At 43.6% G+C, this 20,000-nt stretch overlaps 1 protein-coding gene across 11 annotated transcripts in view; it reads right to left on the reverse strand.

The window, feature by feature from the left end:
* Window positions 1-20,000, reverse strand: part of LOC135095310 (uncharacterized) — a 36,995-nt gene that overhangs the window by 16,253 nt on the left and 742 nt on the right. For 3 of the 11 annotated variants that reach the window (XM_063996076.1, XM_063996075.1, XM_063996078.1), the window contains exons 2-3: window positions 19,531-19,631; window positions 5,780-5,880 (exon numbers count right to left, since the gene is read on the reverse strand). The gene's annotated coding sequence lies outside the window, so the exon portion shown is untranslated. The other 8 variants (XR_010264251.1, XM_063996080.1, XM_063996079.1 and 5 more) reach the window with 7 other exon arrangements.

Below are 20,000 nucleotides of genomic sequence, written 5' to 3' on the forward strand. Positions count from 1 at the left end.
GATCAGGTTAGTGAGTCTTTTGTGGTACCAAGAGCTCTTGTCCGCTGAAATTCGGTTGTTGAGTTGTGCCGGTGACGCTGTTGGGAGGGGTCATAGGTCAAACTGGCAGCCATTTTGTGAGTGGAGGTTGTGGTGTTAACCTTGGAAGTTGGTGTTGTGGTGTACTGGTGATTTTGGGGACGATGTTATGGTGTTATGGGTAATCTTTGGTGATAATGGTAATATTTTGTGAGGTTTGAGGAGGTAAATCTCTTGTGAGGTTTGAGGAGGTGAAATTCGGGAATTATTGTCTGGGGACGCGGAAATGGCGTCCGGGTAAATTCCTGCGGTTGAGGGGAAACATTTCTGTGACTGGTGGAGGTGTAAACGGGTTCTGGTGACGTGGGAAGTGACGAGAACGTCATGTAGTAACGTGTGCTACCTCATGTTGTTTGTGAATTATTATTAGTATTAATATATGTGCTTGTAACATGGAATAATCGTGTTTTCTACCCCCCCCCAACAACAATCTGGTATTAGAGGTGATTCCAGGTGTGCTGGGTCAAGGTAAAGGTGGAGTAAGAGATAATTCTGACGATTTCGGATAGGTCGGGTAGGCACTCGAAGCCTTTAAAAATCCAGACCTTTAAAACTTTCCGGGATCAGTGTAACGTCCACTTTCTTGGAGAGATAACCGGTATCGTACGATCGCAGGTAAGTAGGCGATCGTGACAGAATATGGGGGCCCGTCCGGGATTTTTGAACATTTGTGGGGTGTAACGAGTGTTACATGGTGATTGTTGTTGGGAGGAATTTACCTGTGTGAAATATTTCTTTAAAACTGTGCATTTATTGTGGTGAATATTTGGAGGAATATTTTGTGAATATTTTGTGGAGTGTGGTGGTTGTAATCATGGCCGCTAGACGTGTTGAGATGTTCCTTCTGTCGAGAAGTGTGCATGATCTGTACACACTAACCAAGGAGGAATTATGTTCAGTGGCTGAAAGGTTTCAAGTGGAGTTGAAATCCAAGAAAAAGGAGGAAATGCAGGCGGAGTTGAAAAATGCTCTTGTGGAGAGGAGCTGGTTTGAAAATGATGGTGGTGAAAGTGAGGATAATGATGAGGAGAGTGTAGGGGAAGGTGCTGGGGTCAGTGAGATAAACCTGGGTGCTTTTGGTGGAACAGATGGCCTTTCTAGTAGTGAAAAATTTGAGTTAATGAAACTTCAAATACAGATGCAGAAGGAACAGAAACAGCAAGAGATGGAGTTAAAGAGGGAACAGAAGCAGCAAGAGATGGAGTTAAAGAGGGAGCAAATACAGATGCAAAAGGAGATTGAGATAGAAAAAATTAGAGCAGAAAGTAAAAATAAAGTGAACGGGACCAGGGCAGGAAATGGTGCTCAAGGCAACGGGGATTTAGAGAGAAGGGCCATCAGTATGCCTAACTTTGTGGAAGGGGAGGAAGAAAACTTCTTTTTTCAATTTGAAAAAGCTGCAAAGATGATGGGATGGGATGAAAATGATTGGGCAATAATAGTCCAGTCTAAATTTGAGGGAAGGGCCCGAGCGGTATATGTGAATTTGAGTGAGCAAGAGGCGCGTGATTATGAAGTGGTAAAGGAAGCGGTGTTGGGATCAACCCTTCTATGTCCGGATGTGTACCGGGAAAGGTTCCGCAGGACGACAAAACGCCCAGGTGATACTTATCTCGGGATGGCTCGAGAGGTTATCCTTAAACTGGACCGGTGGCTGAAGGCCGAGGAAGCCACTACGCTTGAAGAGGTAAAAGGAGTTATACAGATGGAACAATTTATGAGCCAAATGCCCCTCAGTGTAAGATGTGAGCTCGCATCACACGACGTGAAAGACGTGATGGAAGCCGGACGCAGAGCTGACAAGTACTGTGCGGTCCGTGGGATGAACGGAGATGAACACCATGAAGGGAGAAAGCCATTCTCCAGCAGAAATGATGGTCATCAGAGATATAAGAATGACAGTCAGATGAGCTCGACATCAGTCCACAGATCAAACCAGCCCCGCCCTAACAACTATAGTTTTCCCCACACTTACACCATGCCCCCGCCAGCCGACCACAACATGAGGTCTGCGCCCTATGGGAGTAGGCCCAGGAGCACTACCTATTACCAGAAGGGTAGTGGGGATGAAGGTGCAGTTAAGTGCCTTGGATGTGGAAGTAGCGGGCATAGGAAGTTCCAGTGTCCGAAGGGACGGCCGAAGCCAGTGGGAGCAGTTGCCGCCCAAAGAGACCTGATAAAGTATGTGGAGAATATGAATGCAGAGATACAAGAGGAGCCGCCGAAAGATGAGGGCTTTGAGCACTTCACCAGTAAGGGCACAGTGAAAGTGGAGGGAAGTCCAGAGAAGGTGATCAGAATCCTTCGGGATACGGGAGCTAACCAGAGTCTGATCTTAAGTAGTGTACTCCCATGGAATGAGGAGACCAGCACTGGCAGAGAGGTCTCATGCAAGGGTGCAGGAGGCAAGTTCAGTATTCCCCTGCACAAAGTTTGGCTGGACTGTGGATACGTCACTGGAGAGGTGACGGTGGGAGTGAAGGAGGCACTGCCCGTAGATGGAGTGGATATGCTGGTTGGGAACGACCTGGCTGGAGGTCGAGTTATCCCTAAACTTCAGATGGTAGACAACCCTCTGATAGGGATGACGGAAACCACCACTCCAGCAGCAGTCCCTCACTCAACAGATGGGGAGGCAGAGGTGCCTGAATTGTTCCCAGTCTGCGCAGTGACCCGAGCGATGGCCCGGAAGGAACGCATGGACGCCGAGGGAGCAACGCAGGAGGACGAAGGCCTGGGCGTTCTGTTTGAGGAACCTGATGAAAAAGGAACTAACCCGGAGTGCGCGAGTGGTGGACCGGTTGTAGGTCAGGTGGGGCCCAACCTTGATTTTCTGGTAGAAAAGAACGAGTTGATAAAAGCTCAGGAGAGTGATGAAAGCTTGAAGTCTGCTTGGAATGAGGCTAACAGGCTGGGTGAGCTTGACAATGAGTACGTGGGCTACTACGTGAATAACGGGGTATTAATGAGAAGTTGGAGGCCCCTGACAGCCCCAACCTCCGATCACTGGATGGTGAAAAGGCAGATTGTGGTGCCGTGGGTGTATAGGAAGAAAATTTTGGAGATGGCACACGAAGGTAATCTGGCAGGACACCTGGGGGTCAGAAAAACCCTAGGAAAGATCCTGTGTCATTTTTACTGGCCCAGAGTGAGAGGTGATGTGAAAGAGTTTTGTAAAACTTGTGGTTTGTGTCAGAAGGTGGGCAAGCCGAACCAGGTGATTCGCCCTGCCCCCCTTCACCCTATACCTGTGGTCGAGGAACCATTCAGTAAGGTGGTGATAGACTGTGTAGGTCCTTTACCAAGGACCCGGAGGGGGAACCAGTACTTGCTGACTATTATGTGTATGTCATCCAGGTTTCCTGAGGCCATTCCCCTCAGGAGTATAAACTCTAAAAACATTGTGAGGGAACTGGTGAAATTTTTCTCCTGGGTGGGAATCCCTAAGGTGTTGCAGTCAGACCAGGGAAGTAATTTCACTTCTCGTGCGTTCAAGGAAATCCTAAGGGGTCTAAAGATTGAACAGAGACTGTCGAGTGCTTATCACCCTCAGTCTCAGGGTTGTGTAGAAAGATTTCACCAAACTCTCAAAAACACTCTCAGGATGTATTGTGTGGAGATTAAGAAAATGTTAGTCAGTGCCCCGGTGCTGCGCATGCCTGATTATGAAAAACCATTTGTATTGTACGTGGATGCCAGTCAGAATGGTGTGGGTGGTGTGTTAATGCAAGAACATGAGGGAATGGAGCACCCCATAGGCTATTATTCCAAGAAGTTGTTACCATATCAAAGGGCTTACAGCACTATTGAGAAAGAGGCTTTGGGCCTAGTGCTGAGTTTGAGTCATTTTGAAGTGTACGTCAAAGGGACGGGACAGCCTGTGCAGGTCTTCACCGACCACAATCCACTCATATTCTTGCATAAAATGAAAAACTCCAATCAGAGGCTGATGAGGTGGTGCCTGGTCTTACAGGACTATAACTTAGAGATTCACCATGTGAAAGGCAGTGAGAATATTATTGCCGATGCCTTGTCCCGCGCACCGCCTAGTCGTGAGGCATCCTAATCAGGTGCCTCACGCCTCTTTTGGGAAGGGGATGTCATGTTATTGGCCGAGTTTACCTTGAATGGGATCACGTTTTCTTAGTGTCCCCGTGTTCCGGTTACCTGCCATTCAGACATTATCCTTATTATTGTTATAAGTAGTGTAAGGCTTATTTACCCATTTTATATCATGTAGTATTATTCTCTTCATAATTTAAGTTCTCTATATCTTTATATGTATAAGGAAGGGAGTATAATTGAGGTGAAATATGTTGAAAACGAGGGGAGCTTGAGTGGGCAACAACACATTCCAAGGAGGGGAAAAATCAGAGCGCCTTAGGTCGTGAGGAAAGGTGGAGGGAAGGCGTCTCTCAGGGGAGGATTTTGGTGTGGATTGGTGATGGAGTGAGCTTGTGGAGGTATTGGTGGTGTAGCGGTATAACCTTGATATCCAGGATCAGGTTAGTGAGTCTTTTGTGGTACCAAGAGCTCTTGTCCGCTGAAATTCGGTTGTTGAGTTGTGCCGGTGACGCTGTTGGGAGGGGTCATAGGTCAAACTGGCAGCCATTTTGTGAGTGGAGGTTGTGGTGTTAACCTTGGAAGTTGGTGTTGTGGTGTACTGGTGATTTTGGGGACGATGTTATGGTGTTATGGGTAATCTTTGGTGATAATGGTAATATTTTGTGAGGTTTGAGGAGGTAAATCTCTTGTGAGGTTTGAGGAGGTGAAATTCGGGAATTATTGTCTGGGGACGCGGAAATGGCGTCCGGGTAAATTCCTGCGGTTGAGGGGAAACATTTCTGTGACTGGTGGAGGTGTAAACGGGTTCTGGTGACGTGGGAAGTGACGAGAACGTCATGTAGTAACGTGTGCTACCTCATGTTGTTTGTGAATTATTATTAGTATTAATATATGTGCTTGTAACATGGAATAATCGTGTTTTCTACCCCCCCCCCAACAACAATCTGGTATTAGAGGTGATTCCAGGTGTGCTGGGTCAAGGTAAAGGTGGAGTAAGAGATAATTCTGACGATTTCGGATAGGTCGGGTAGGCACTCGAAGCCTTTAAAAATCCAGACCTTTAAAACTTTCCGGGATCAGTGTAACGTCCACTTTCTTGGAGAGATAACCGGTATCGTACGATCGCAGGTAAGTAGGCGATCGTGACACTACTAATACAATTAGTAATAACAATATAAAACAATAAAATAATAGTGATGATGATGATGATGGTGGTGATGATGATGATGCTGATGATGATGATGGTGGTGATGAGGATGGTGCTGATGATGAAAGGACGGTGATGATAAGGAAGAAAGACTTTAAAGATGTTTATGATGATAATGATAACTATAATTATAGAATAATATAACAAGGAAATCAAGGTGAAAAGTGATGATAATAATAATTATCTATTTCATAATTATTATTTTTTTGTGGTGAAAACGATGATATATAGGTAATAAAAAAAATACCATTACTTCTACTATCATTATTATCATTATTATTATTATTATTATTATTATTATTATTATTATTATTATTATCATTATTATTATTATTATTATTATTATTATTATTATTATCATCATTATTATTATTATTATCATTATTATTATTATTATTAAAAAAAATAATGATAGCGCTCCCTCCTTACCGCTGTTGGCTGGTGTTGAATTGCCTCAAGAAATTTCTTCTTGTGGTGATGTGGATTGGATTCCATGGTGGGATGTGGGGCGTGTGTTGCTCTGAGGTAACCTGCCAGTAGACACAGAGACAGATCACACAACATGTACATTCTAGAGCACTGGTGTCGCCTGAATCACCTGCACCACAGCCTTGGCCACTCCCAGGTGTCCAAGCTACAACACACCAGTCCTTTCGATTCATGCTTTCTTAAGGTCATGCACCCTCTAGTGACCTCGTTTTTTTTTTTTTAATAAACGTGCTCTCTCTCTCTCTCTCTCTCTCTCTCTCTCTCTCTCTCTCTCTCTCTCTCTCTCTCTCTCTCTCTCTCTCTCTCTCTCTCTCTCTCTCTCTCTCTCTCTCTCTCTCTCTCTCTCTCTCTCTCTCTCTCTCTCTCTCTCTCTCTCTCTCTCTCTCTCTCTCTCTCTCTCTCTCTCTCTCTCTCTCTCTCAGATCGATAAAAAAAAGGTCTTTTATGTAGTTGTATGACTCAGAATATGTAACTGAACGTAGTGTCTCTATTTTGAATAAATAATAGCTACTCATTCATAAATCATTGTTATATACTGCTACGATCGCTACTCACTAACGATCGTACGATCCCGGTTATCTCTCCAAGAAAGTGGACGGAACACTGATCCAGGAAAGTTTTAAAGGTCTGGATTTTTAAAGGCTTCGAGTGCCTATCCGACCTATCGGAAATCGCTAGAGTTACACCCTCTCATTGTACGCTTACCTTAACGCAGCACACCTGGAATCACCTCAAATACCAGATCAGTGTTGGGGGGGTAGAAAATACGATTGTTCTATGTTACAACCACATATATTGATACTAATGATAATTCACAAGCAACATGAGGTAGTACACGTTAATATATGACGTTCTCGTCACTTCACACAGGACCACAACCCATTTACACCTCCACCGCCCACTCCTCCACCACCCACTGAATTATTTCCCTCATCCGCCGGAATTTACTCAGACGCCATCACCGCGTCCCCAAACGATAATTCCCATATTTCCTCTCCTCACACCTCACAAGACGTGACGTCCCTGAGAGACGCCTCCTCTCCGTTCTACCTCACGACCTAAGGCGCTCTGTCTTCCCCTCCTTGGAATGTGTTGTTGCCCGCTCAATCTCCCCTTGTTTCAACACATCTCCACCTCAAAATATTTCCTCCCTTATACATACAAAAATATAGAGAACTTAAATTATGAAGAGAATAATACTACATGATATAAAATGAGTAAATAAGCCTTACACTAACTTATAACCAATATTAAGAATAATGTCCGCAAGGCAGGTAACCGGAACATGGGGGACACTAAGAAAACGTGTTCCTTTTCAAGGTAGACTCGGCCAATAAGATGACAATACATGCTAATTGTAGAAAACAAAATGTCACTCCTGAAATCCAAATAAAAACATACATAATGAAGAAAACAGAAAGAAAAAGGAGCACACTGAAAAACAAAAGAAAGGATATTGAAAATAAAAGCCAACACACACAAATTTACCGCAGGTCCCTTGCTGTGCTCAGAACCCAGCCAGTCCCAACAGGCGGACAACAGACAGGCTGTTCAAAGAGAGGTACCATCTCACCCCTCTGGATCAGGGAAACGGCATTGTAAAAACACCCAAGTGACACACACACAAACACACACACACACACACACACACACACACACACACACACACACACACACACACACACACACACACACCTGTCCTTTATAAGTAAACGACAGACCGAGGATGTTCAGTGTCGAAGAGGATGACACTCAACTGTCCCCCTCTTCTACACTGAACATCCTCGGTCTGTCCTTTACTTATAATCTGAACTGGACACTTCACATCTCCTCTCTAGCTAAAACAGCTTCTATGAAGTTAGGTGTTCTGAGATGTCTCCGCCAGTTTTTCTTACCCCTCCAGCTGCTAACTTAATTCTGTTTATCTTTTTTATAATTTAATTGATTGATTGTTTATTGCCCAGAGTAGCATTTTTTTTTTTTTTTTTTTACAGAGAAGAAGCATTACATGATTAATGGGGCACTAGCCCGCTGAGCCGAGGCTCCCTAGCAGACAGAGAAGTGATATACATATAAATGCAACTTATATAGAGGGCAGGGCAACAATACAAATCATATAGAACAGTAGAAAAGAAATAATATTATTGCACCATTTTTTAGGAACTAATATCCTTAAGATAAGTTATGTTTGTAACAAGCTACATCATTCATGTGTAAAAAAATACTAAAACTTTATTACAGATCCTAGTTTTGACTTAGACTATTAAATAGGAACTTTTTCATTTTACTTTTGAAAATATTGAAAAACCTTTTTTTTTTTTTTTCTATCGTCAGGCAATACGTTCCATACTTTAGGAGCAACACAGTGTGTGGAAAAATGTATACAGACTAGTTCTTGCTTGTGGGCAAATCATATTATTACGATTTCCTCGGGTACCTTGGCTATGGTGGAATACATTAGACATTATGCTATTTGAATAATTTCCATTAACATTTTTATATATGGTCAGCGCTATGAAATATTTCTTTAAGAGGTCGAAAGTTAGTATATTTAAGTCATTAAACAGTAAGTCGGTGGAGTCGTATTTACTTTTAAAGACAATGGTTCTTGCTATTTTCCTTTGTGCTACAAAGACATCATTCACAACCGTAGGCCAAGTACAGCCCCAGATCAATGAACAGTTAATAAGGTATGGATAACATAATTAATGATATAAGCTGCGTAAGGCTTCACTTGTAACATTGTACCTAATTCTGAATAAAATTCCACAAGTTTTTGATAAGTTTGAGCACACCGACTGTATATGCTTTTTCCAGTTAAAATTTTCATCAATAATAACTCCTAAAAATTTTGTAGAAGAAACACGATTAAGCTCAGCCTCCATAGGAAACTGTTCCGAAATTACTGACAACAGAGCGTCTTTGAAACAATATGAAGTTAGTTTTATTAATGTTTACTGTTAATTTATTTGCGGTTACCCATTTGAATATGTTATGCAATTCTTGAGTTAATTTTACATTTAAGTTACACAAATCATTATCTGTTAGAAGAAGGCGTGTATCATCGAGAAATAGAATGTAACTAAGCATATCACTAACATTACATTTATCATTGATGTATATCAGAAATAATATAGGACCTAATATAGAACCTTGTGGCACACCTTAATAATAGTTTGTTTGTTTTTTATTTGACATATAATTGTTACAAAATACAGACTGTTTCCTACCTGACAGGTAACTAGCAAACAATTTTAGTAGTAATCCTCTAACTCCAATGTTTTCTAGCTTGTCTAATAATATGTTATGATCAATAGAGTGAAATGCTTTACTCAGATCAAGAAAACCCCTACTACATGGTTCTTTCTCTCCATATTCTTGTATATTTCACTTGTAAACTTCAGTATTGCTGTTTCTGTGGATTTATTTTTTGCGGAATCCAAATTGATTGCTTGAAAGCAGGTTGAAAGATTCTATTAATGCAGTCAGTCTCTTTGCTATTGCTTTTTCAAGTATTTTGTACAATGTCCTTATCCGTCCATGTATGGTGTATGCTTCACGTGTCTGGGGGGGGGGTTCCACTCATACTGCTCTTCTAGACAGGGTGGAATCAAAATCTTTTCGTCTCATCAACTCCTCTTCTCTAACTGACTGTCTTCAGCCTCTCTCTCATCTCCGCAATGTTGCATCTCTAGCTGTCTTCTACCGCTATTTTCATGCTAACTGCTCTTCTGATCTTGCTAACTGCATGCCTCCCCTCCTCCCGCAGCCTCGCTGCACAAAACTTTCTTCTTTTTCTCACCCCTTATTCTGTCTACCTCTCTAATGCAAGAGTTAACTAGTATTCTCAATCATTCATCCCTTTCTCTGGTAAACTCTGGAGCTCCTTACTTGTTTTTGCATTTCCACCTTCCTATGACCTGAATTCCTTCAAGAGGGAGGTTTCAAGACACTTCTCCACCAATTTTTTTTACTACCGCTTTGGACCATTTTTGGGGACTGGCATCTCAGTGGGCTTTTTTTTTTATTTGATTTTTGTTATCCTTGGCCAGTGTTCCTCCTACATAAAAAAAAAAAATCAAACACACACACACACACACACACACACACACACACACATACACCGTGTTGTGTAGAGGTTAGCACGCTCGGCTAACAACCAAGAAGGCCTGGGTTCGAATCCCGGGCGCGCCGAGGCAAATGGGCGAACCTCTTAATGTGTAGCCCCTATTCACTTAGCAGCAAGTAGGTATGGGATGTAACCTGAGGGCCTGTTACCTCGCTGTTCTGGTGTGTGGTGTGTCAGTGGTCTCAGTCCTACCCAAAAGATCTGCCACTATGAACTCTGAGCTCCTTCTATAGCGGAATGGCTGGCTGGGTGATCAGCAGACGACCATACGTGAATCACACACACACACACACACACACACACACACACACAAATCAACATGGACAAACGCACACACACATACACAAAGACATGGACACACACACACACACACACACACACACACACATACAGAGGAGGAGGCAGTACACAGGAGGAGGCAGTAAGCACCTGCCGAAACGATAATTACTCCCAGTGAGGTGTGCAGCACTGTTCAGGGTGTGCTGTGAACTTATCACTAAGCCCAGCTGTGACCTCACTGAACGTTTCCCTTTGTGTCTCACAACACAAGGGGGCAGTCACAGCCTGCCCTCTAAAGACAACTCTCTTTCTCCACACAAAACTACAAGCACCTAATAACACACACACCCTTCACTCAAAATTTCAAAATTATCATGGCGACTCCTACACCAGCCTCGGAGTCCCCATCTGAGGAGGTGACAACAAATGTCCCCAGGTCGGACTGCCCTTCTGACAACGACCTTAAGTGTCTTGACACCCCCCCCCTCAACTTTTTCTTCATTAACTTCTGCAACAATCGCGGTCTAAGATCTAATTTTCAATCTGTAGAACACCACCTCTCCTCTTCTAAACCTCATCTTCTTTTCATCACTGGAACTCAGGTGTCTGACACAATTGACAGTAGCCCCTTTTCTGTTCCCTCCTACTTTCTCTATCCTCATTTTCGATCCAAAGCTGGATGTAGCGTTAATGTGCGCAATGACTTAACCTGCTCTTGTGCTCACGCTCTTGAACCTTCCGAGTTTTCCAACACCTGGCTACGACTACAGAGTCACTCTCAAACTAAATTTGTTGATGCTGTATATCTCTGACCTAACTCCTCTGACTATAAGAAATTCTTTGACTACTTAACTTCCAAAGTGGAGCACATTCTGACCCTCTTCCCTTTTGCAGAGATCTCCATTCTTGGAGACTTAAATGTTCACCACCAGCTTTGGCTTTCCTCTCCCTTCACTGACCATCCTGGTGAACTAGCCTACAACTTTGCTATCCTCCATGACCTAGAGCAATTGGTGCAACACCCTATTTGTATTCCTGACCGTCTTGGAGATACACCCAACATTCTTGATCTTTCCTTGACCTCTAATCTTTCTGCTTATGCTGTCACCCTTTCTTCTCCATTGGGCTCCTCCGATCACAATTTCATATCTTCTTATCGCTCCAATCCCTCCTCAGGATCCCCATAAGCGGAGGTGCCGCTGGCGATTTGCTTCTGTTAGTTGGGGCGACCTGAAGAGGAATTTTGCTGATTTTCCTTGGAATGACTACTGCTTCCGTGTCGGAGACCCGTCTTTGTGTGCTGAGCGCATAACAGAGGTGATAGTGTCTGGCATGGAGGCATAAATTCCTCACTCTTTTCCTCGACCTTCCAAACCTTGGTTCACCAAAGCTTGTTCTCGTGCTATACATGATAGAGAGGTGGTTCATAAAAGGTACTTAACCCTTTCATCACCAGAATCTCATGCACTTTATAACTTTGTATGGAACCATGCCAAGTCTGTTCTCCAACTAACTAAAAACTCCTTCATTAACAGAAAGTGTCAAAATCTTTCAAGATCTAACTCCCCTCGTGATTTCTGGCATGAAGCCAAAAATATCCCTAATAACTTTGCTTCTTCTTCTTTCCCTCCTTTATTTCAACCAGATGGCACCACTGTTATCACATCAATCTCTAAAGCTGAACTCTTCCCTCAAACCTTTGCTAAAAACTCTACCTTGGACGATTCTGGACTTGCTCCTTCCTCTCCTCCACCCTCTGACTACTTTGTGCTACCTATTAAAATTCTTCGCAATGATGTTTTCCATACCCTTGCTAGCCTAACCCATCGGAAGGCTTATGGACCCAATGGGGTCCCTCCTATTGTTCTCCGAAACTGTGCATCCGTGCTTGCACCTTCCCTAGTCAAACTCTTTCATCTCTGTCTGTCAACATCTACCTTTCCTTCTTGCTGGAAGTTTGCCTACATTCAGCCTGTTCATAAAAATGGTGACCGTTCTAATCCCTCAAACTACCATCCTATTGCTTTAATTTCCTGTCTATCTAAATTTTTTTTTAATATATCCTCAACAGGAAGATTTTTAAACATCTGTTACTTCACAACCTTCTATCTGATAGCCAGTATGGGTTCCGTCAAGGCCACTCTACTGATGATCTTCTGGCTTTCCTTACTGAGTCTTTGTCATCATCCTCTTTTACAGATTTTGGTGAAACTTTTCCTGTTGCCTTGTACATATCAGAAGCTTTTGATAGAGTCTGGCACAATGCTTTGATTTCCAAACTACTCTCCTATGGCTTTTATCCTCTTTGTAACCTCATCCCAAGTTTCCTTTCTGACAGTTCTATTGCTGCTGTGGTAGACGGTTACTGTTATTCTCCTAAATCTATTAACAGTGGTGTTCCTCAGGGTTCTGTCCTGTCACCCACTCTCTTCTTTTTATTCATTAGGGATCTAAACCAAACTTCTTGTCCTATCCACTCCTACGCTGATGATACATACCATCCTGCACTTTTACATTGTCTTTTCATAGACGTCCAACCTTTCAGGAAGTAAACATTTCACTCAGGAAAGCCACAGAATGCCTGATATCTGATCTTTTTAAAATTTGTAATAGGGCCTGAGCAAACTTGGTATTGTTCAGTGCCTCAAAAACTCAATTCCTCCATCTATCAACTTGACACAACCTTCCAGACAACTATCTCCTCTTCTTCAATGACACTCAACTGCCCTCCTCTTCTACACTGAACATCCTCGGTCTGTCTTTTATTTATGATCTGAACTGGAAACTTCACATCTCATCTCTAGTTAAAACATCATCTATAAAATTAGGTGTTCTGAGACGTCTCCGCCAGTTTTTCTCCCCCACCCTCAGATGCTAACTCTGTACAAGGGCCTTATCCGTCCATGTATGGAGTATGCTTTACTTCTCTGAGGCAGAGCGTTCCACTCATACCGCACTTCTAGACAGGGTGGAATCAAAATTATTTTGTCTCATCAACTCCTCTCCTCTCAGTGACTGTCTTCAGCCTCCCTCTCATCGCCGCAGTGTTGCATCTCTAGCTGTCTTCTTCCGCTTTTTCCATGCTAACTGCTCTTCTGATCTTGCTAACTGCATGCCTCCCCTTCTCCCACGGCCTCGCTGCACAAGACATTCTTCTTTCTCTCACCCCTATTCTGTCCATCTCTCTAATGCAAGAGTTAACCAGTATTCTCAATCATTTATCCCTCTCTCTACTCCCTGCCTGCTTCTGTATTTCCACCTTCCTATGACTTAAATTCATTCAAGTGGGAGGTTTCAAGACACTTATCCTTCAATTTTTGTCTACCACTTTCTACCCTTTTCTGGGACTGATACATCACTGGGCTTTTGTTTATTTATTTATTTATTTTTTTTATTGGATTTTTGTCGTTCTCGGCCAGTGTCCCAACTACATTAAAAAAAAAAAAAAAGTAACACACACACCACCTACCTTCCTTCACAAACGATGCAGCCCGCTAATATTTGAGGCTCTATTTTTAAATCAATACAAAAATTAAATTTCAAAACAGATGAAATATATTATCTAAAGACTTACAGGTGCGTGGGAGTAGGCTTAGGTGTTTGGGAACGGTGCAGCCTGCAGACACTGAGACACATGTACTGACCGAGGCCGAGCCAGTGACAACAACAAACCGGTTTGTTGTTGTTCGTCAGGCTAGAATTGGCACATGAACAAGACACGTTCAGTTAGTCACGACACCCCCGCACTCCACCACCCCCCACATCTCTCTCTCTCTCTCTCTCTCTCTCTCTCTCTCTCTCTCTCTCTCTCTCTCTCTCTCTCTCTCTCTCTCTCTCTCTCTCTCTCTCTCTCATGACACTGAATATCAGTAGATTTCTCGGTAGGTCTGATCGAAAATCCAATATATTTGACCTTATTTTCGAAATCATTCGGTATATCGGTAGATTCATCAAATATCCAGTAGATTTTCATGTTTATCGGTAGATTTGGCAACACTGGGCCTTGACTAACGGGCCGGGGAGGGAAGGACTTCGCTCCTACCCATCCCCTGCCTCTGCCACAGCCACGCCCATTGCCACACTCCTGCCACTTTCTCCGCCCATGCACATATCATCTCGCCCACGCCCGTGCCATAACGGGGCTCGCTCAGAGCATCATCACCTATTCACATCTCTGCAACTAGTCTGTCTCTGTATTAATCTCTTAATCCCTTACACATTCTCTCTCTCTCTCTCTCTCTCTCTCTCTCTCTCTCTCTCTCTCTCTCTCTCTCTCTCTCTCTCTCTCTCTCTCTCTCTCTCTCTCTCTCTCTCTACTTACCCAAAACGGCTGTCAGCCTACAGCACACCTGCTTCCCTCATGTGACACCACACACACTCACATGAGAATGCTCTACGAAACTACGTGTATCAACTCTTTCAACCTACTGTTTGAGTCACTGCATAACAGGAAAACTCTTTATGTGTGTGTGTGTGTGTGTGTGTGTGTGTGTGTGTGTGTGTGTGTGTGTGTGTGTGTGTGTGTGTGTGTGTGTGTGTGTGTGTGTGTGTGTGTGTGTGTGTGTGTGTGTGTGTGTGTGTTGTAAGGTATAATAAAGATAATAAATATGGAAAACATTATTAAATATATAGTGAACAGACAAATAAGAATAAAAGATGCAATGAGAGAGAGAGAGAGAGAGAGAGAGAGAGAGAGAGAGAGAGAGAGAGAGAGAGAGAGAGAGAGAGAGAGAGAGAGAGAGAGAGAGGATGTGGTGGAAGTTGCCAGCGATATACTTATAACCATAACCTGAAAAGAATGAAATCTTTGGGTCCTTGCACTGCTGAATTAGAATGACAAGGAGGGGAAGGAAGAGGAAGCTCAGGCAAAGCTGCAGAGATGGAGGCGATTTTTTTTACTTGCACTGAAATTCTGTTCACACACACACACACACACACACACACACACACACACACACACAAGCGCGCGCGTTATTTCCGGACATAACATCTCTCTTTATTTTTCGTTAAAGTTTTTTTTCGTTTTTTCATTCAATAAGCAAATGTTAGCTGCCCTTCATTAACAGAAAACCAAGAAAGGTAACAGAAAAGGAGGAGGAACTACACACTACACTGGATCACACCACACCATAATGCACCAAACCACACTGTACCATATCACACTACACCACATTGTACCACACCACACCACAACACCACATCACTCTGTACCACACTATATCACGCAACACCACACCACTCTCCACCACACTTATCTACACCACACTGCCTCACACCACTCCATGCCCTTCCACAACACACCACACCACAATGCACCACACCACACAACACTGCTTCACTCTGCACCACACAACACTGTATCACACCACGCCATACCACACTGCATCACAGCACACCACAATGCACCACACTGCACCACACCACACCACACTGCATCACACCACACCACATTCCATCACACTACACCATCCCGCACCACACCAAATCACACTTTACCACACCACACTGCACTGCAGCACACTACACTTCACCAAGACACCACACCAGACCACACCACACCACACCACACCACACAACACCACACCACACCACACTGTGTCACGCCACATCACATCACACTACAGTACACCACGCCTCACCACATCACACCACACCACACCACACTGCACAACATCACACAACACCACAATGTACTGCACAAACCACACCACACTGAGACGTCTCCGCTAGTTTTTCTCACCTCCCCAGCTGTTGACTGTACAAGGGCCTTATCCGTCCATGTATGGAGTATGCTTCACATGTCTGCGGGGGCTCCACTCATACCGCTTTTTTAGACAGGGTGAAATCAAAACCTTTTCGTCTCATCAACTTCTCTCCTCAACTAACTTTCTTCAGCCTCTCTGTCATCGCCGCAATGCTGCATCTCTAGCTGTCTTATACCGCTATTTTCATGCTAACTGCTCTTCTGTTCATGCTAACTGCATGCCTCCCCTCCTTCCGCGGCCTCGCTGCACAAGACTTTCTTCTTTCTCTCACCCTTATTCTGTCCACCTCTCTAATGCAAGAGTTAACCAGTATTCTCAATCATTCATCCCTTTCTCTGGTAGACTGAAACTCCCTGCCTGCTTCTGTATTTCCACCTTCCTATGACTTGAATTCCTTCAAGAGAGAGGTTTCAAGACACTTATCCTTCAATTTTTTTTACTAAGACTTCGGACCCTATTCGGTAACTGGCATCTTAGTGAGCTTTTTTTTTATTTTATTTTTTTATTTTTGTTTCCCTTGGCCAGTGTCTCTACTACATAAAAAAAAAAAAAAAATCACCACGTCACCAAACACTATACCACACACTAGTCAGCCAGCAGCAGTGTAGAGGATTACACAGGCCAACAACCACATCACACTGCACACCACACACCAGCCAGTCACCCAGCAGCAGTGTACAGGATAACACAAGCCAACAAGTGCATCACACACCACACTATACTGCACACCACACACCAGCCAGTCACCCAGCATCAGTGTACAGGATAACACAAGCCAACTAGTGCATCACACACCACACTACACTGCACACCACACACCAGCCAGTCACCCAGCAGCAACACTGTTTGGGATTACACAGGCCAACAAGCACATCACACTGCACACCACACACCAGCCAGTCACCCAGCAGCAGTGTACAGGATAACACAGGCCAACAAGTGCATCACACACCACACTACACTGCACACCACACACCAGCCAGTCACCGAGCAGCAGTGTACAGGATAACACAAGCCAACAAGTACATCACACACCACACTACACTGCACACCACACACCAGCCAGTCACCCAGCAGCAGTGTACAGGATAACACAAGCCAACAAGTTCATCACACACCACACTACACTGCACACCACACACCAGCCAGTCACCCAGCAGCAGTGTACAGGATAACAGAAGCCAACAAGTACATCACACACCACACTACACTGCACACCACACACCAGCCAGTCACCCAACAGCAGTGTACAGGATAACACAAGCCAACAAGTGCATCACACACCACACTACACTGCACACCACACACCAGCCAGTCACCCAGCAGCAGTGTACAGGATAACACAAGCCAACAAGTACATCACACACCACACTACACTGCACACCACACACCAGCCAGTCACCCAGCAGCAACACTGCTTGGGATTACACAGGTCAACAAGCACATCACACACCACATCAACAGCCACCAATAGTGGATGGGATTACACAGTCCAGCAAGCACAGCACACACCACACTGTCGTGGTCCAAGATACTGTATGGATTTGGTACATAAAGGCTACTGGAAAACTCACAAACATTTTCATATTTTAATTGGTAACTACTAATTATTTACATCTCTTACAAGTCAAAATTTCCCACTGGCATTCATCCTCAATTCGTTTAAAGTTACTTGGTATCACTTTATGTCTCTTCAACATATTCATTGATCAACGCAATCAGCATGCACGAACAAAGACAATACCAGGTTCATAAACACAACTAATATTCAATCAGCACAATTAATGTTCAGTTAGAAAAACACACGTGACATCTTCCTTCACTGGTGAACTAGCCTTCAGCTTTGCTATCCTCCACGACCTAGAGCAATTGGTGCAACACCCTACTCATATTCCTGACCGTCTTGGAGATACGCCCAACATTCTTGACCTTTTCCTGACCTCTAATCCTTCTGCTTATACTGTTACCCTCTCTTCTCCATTGGACTCTTTCAATCACAATTTCATATCTTCTTCCTATCACTCCAATCCCTACTCAGCATCCCCCTAAGCGGAGGTGCCACTGGCGTTTTGCCTCTGCTAGTTGGGGGGACCTGAGGAGGTATTTTGTTGATTTTCCTTGGAATGACTACTGCTTTCATGACAAAGACTCGTCTTTGTGTGCTGAGCGCATATCACAGGTGATAGTGTCTGGCACGGAGGTGTACATTCTTCATTCTTTTTCTCCACCTAATCCTTCCAAACCTTGGTTTAGCGCAGCTTGTTCTCGTGCTATACATGATAGAAAGGTGGCCCACAAAAGGTACTTTAGCCTTCCATCACCAGAATCTCATGCACTTTATATTTCTGCTTGGAACCAGGCCAAGTCTGTTCTCCAACTAGCCAAACACTCCTTCATTAATAGAAAGTGTCAAAATCTTTCAAGATTTAACTCCCTCGTGACTTCTGGCACCTAACCAAAATTGTCTCCAGGTCTTGTTCCTAACTCTCCTCCATTCTCTGACTATTTCATGCTACCTATTGAAAATTCTACACAATGATGTTTTCCATGCCCTCGCTGGCCTAAACCCTCGGAAGGCTTATGGACCTGAAGGAATCTCTCCTATTGTTCCATGCTTACACCTTGCCTAGTCAAACTTTTTCAACTCTGTCTGTCAACATCAACCTTTCCTTCTTGCTGGAAGTTTGCCTACATTCAGCCTGTTTCTAACAATGGTGATTGTTTTAATCCTTCAAACTACCGTCCTATTGCTTTAATTTCCTGTTCGTCTAAAGTTTTTTAATCTATCCTCAACAGGAAGATTCTTAAACATCTATCACTTCACAACCTTCTATCTAATCACCACTATTGGTTCCATTAAGGCCGCTCTACTGGTGATCTTCTGGCTTTCCTTTCTGAGTCTTGGTCATCCTCTTTGAGAGATTTTGGTGAAACTTTGGCTGTTGCCTTGGATGTATCTGGCACAAAGCTTTGATTTCTAAACTACCTTCCTACGGCTTCTATCCTTCTCTCTATAACTTCATCTAAAGTTTCCTTTCTGACCGCTGTATTGCTGCTGTGGTAGACGGTCATCTCCTACATCTATTAACAGTAGTGTTCCTCAGGGTTTTGTACTCTAACCCTCTCTCTTCCTATTATTTATCAATGATTTTCTAAACCAAACATCTTGTCCTATCCACTTCCATGCTGATGATACCACCCTGCACTTTTCCATGTCTTTTCATAGACATCCAACTCTTCAGGAAGTAAACAGTTCATGCAAGGAAGCCACGGAACGCCTCACTTCTGATCTTTCTAAACTTTCTAATTGGAGCAGAGCAAACTTGGTATTGTTCAATGCCCGAAAAACTCAATTCCTCCAACTATCAACTCAACACAACCTTCCACATATATATATATATATATATATATATATATATATATATATATATATATATATATATATATATATATATATATATATATATATATATATATATATATATATATATATTGCAACAGTGATGAGTGCAACACACCTTGGTTGAGGGTTCCTGCCTCTGTTTTGGTGGCCTTCTTTGAGGCTGCCTGCCTCTGTCTTGCTGGCTTCCTTCACGCTGTTTGCCTCTCTGCTGCTTCCCTGGAATGTCAAATAAATCTTTTAGCAATAAAAGCCGTGTTGGGGCAACAAGGCGCTGTAACACACACACACGCCAGGATGCTTGTTGTTGGTGTTGTGGGAGTGTGTCAAGCCAAGGGTGGTGATAGTGACGTGTGCTTCATGTGCCTCACGGCTTACAAACAATAATGTAACTTGCACTCCCGTGACCTTGAGCACCAGCTCCTGCTGGCGGCCACTCACTGCTGCCAAGTGTACGATGACCTTGCTCCTCTTCATAATGGAAACTGAGGCACTACTTCTACTACTACATCTACTAGGAGAGAGAGAGAGAGAGAGAGAGAGAGAGAGAGAGAGAGAGAGAGAGAGAGAGAGAGAGAGAGAGAGAGA

This window comes from Scylla paramamosain, chromosome 48, assembly GCF_035594125.1.
Source record: "Scylla paramamosain isolate STU-SP2022 chromosome 48, ASM3559412v1, whole genome shotgun sequence".
In the NCBI taxonomy this organism is placed as follows: Eukaryota; Metazoa; Arthropoda; class Malacostraca; order Decapoda; family Portunidae; genus Scylla; species Scylla paramamosain.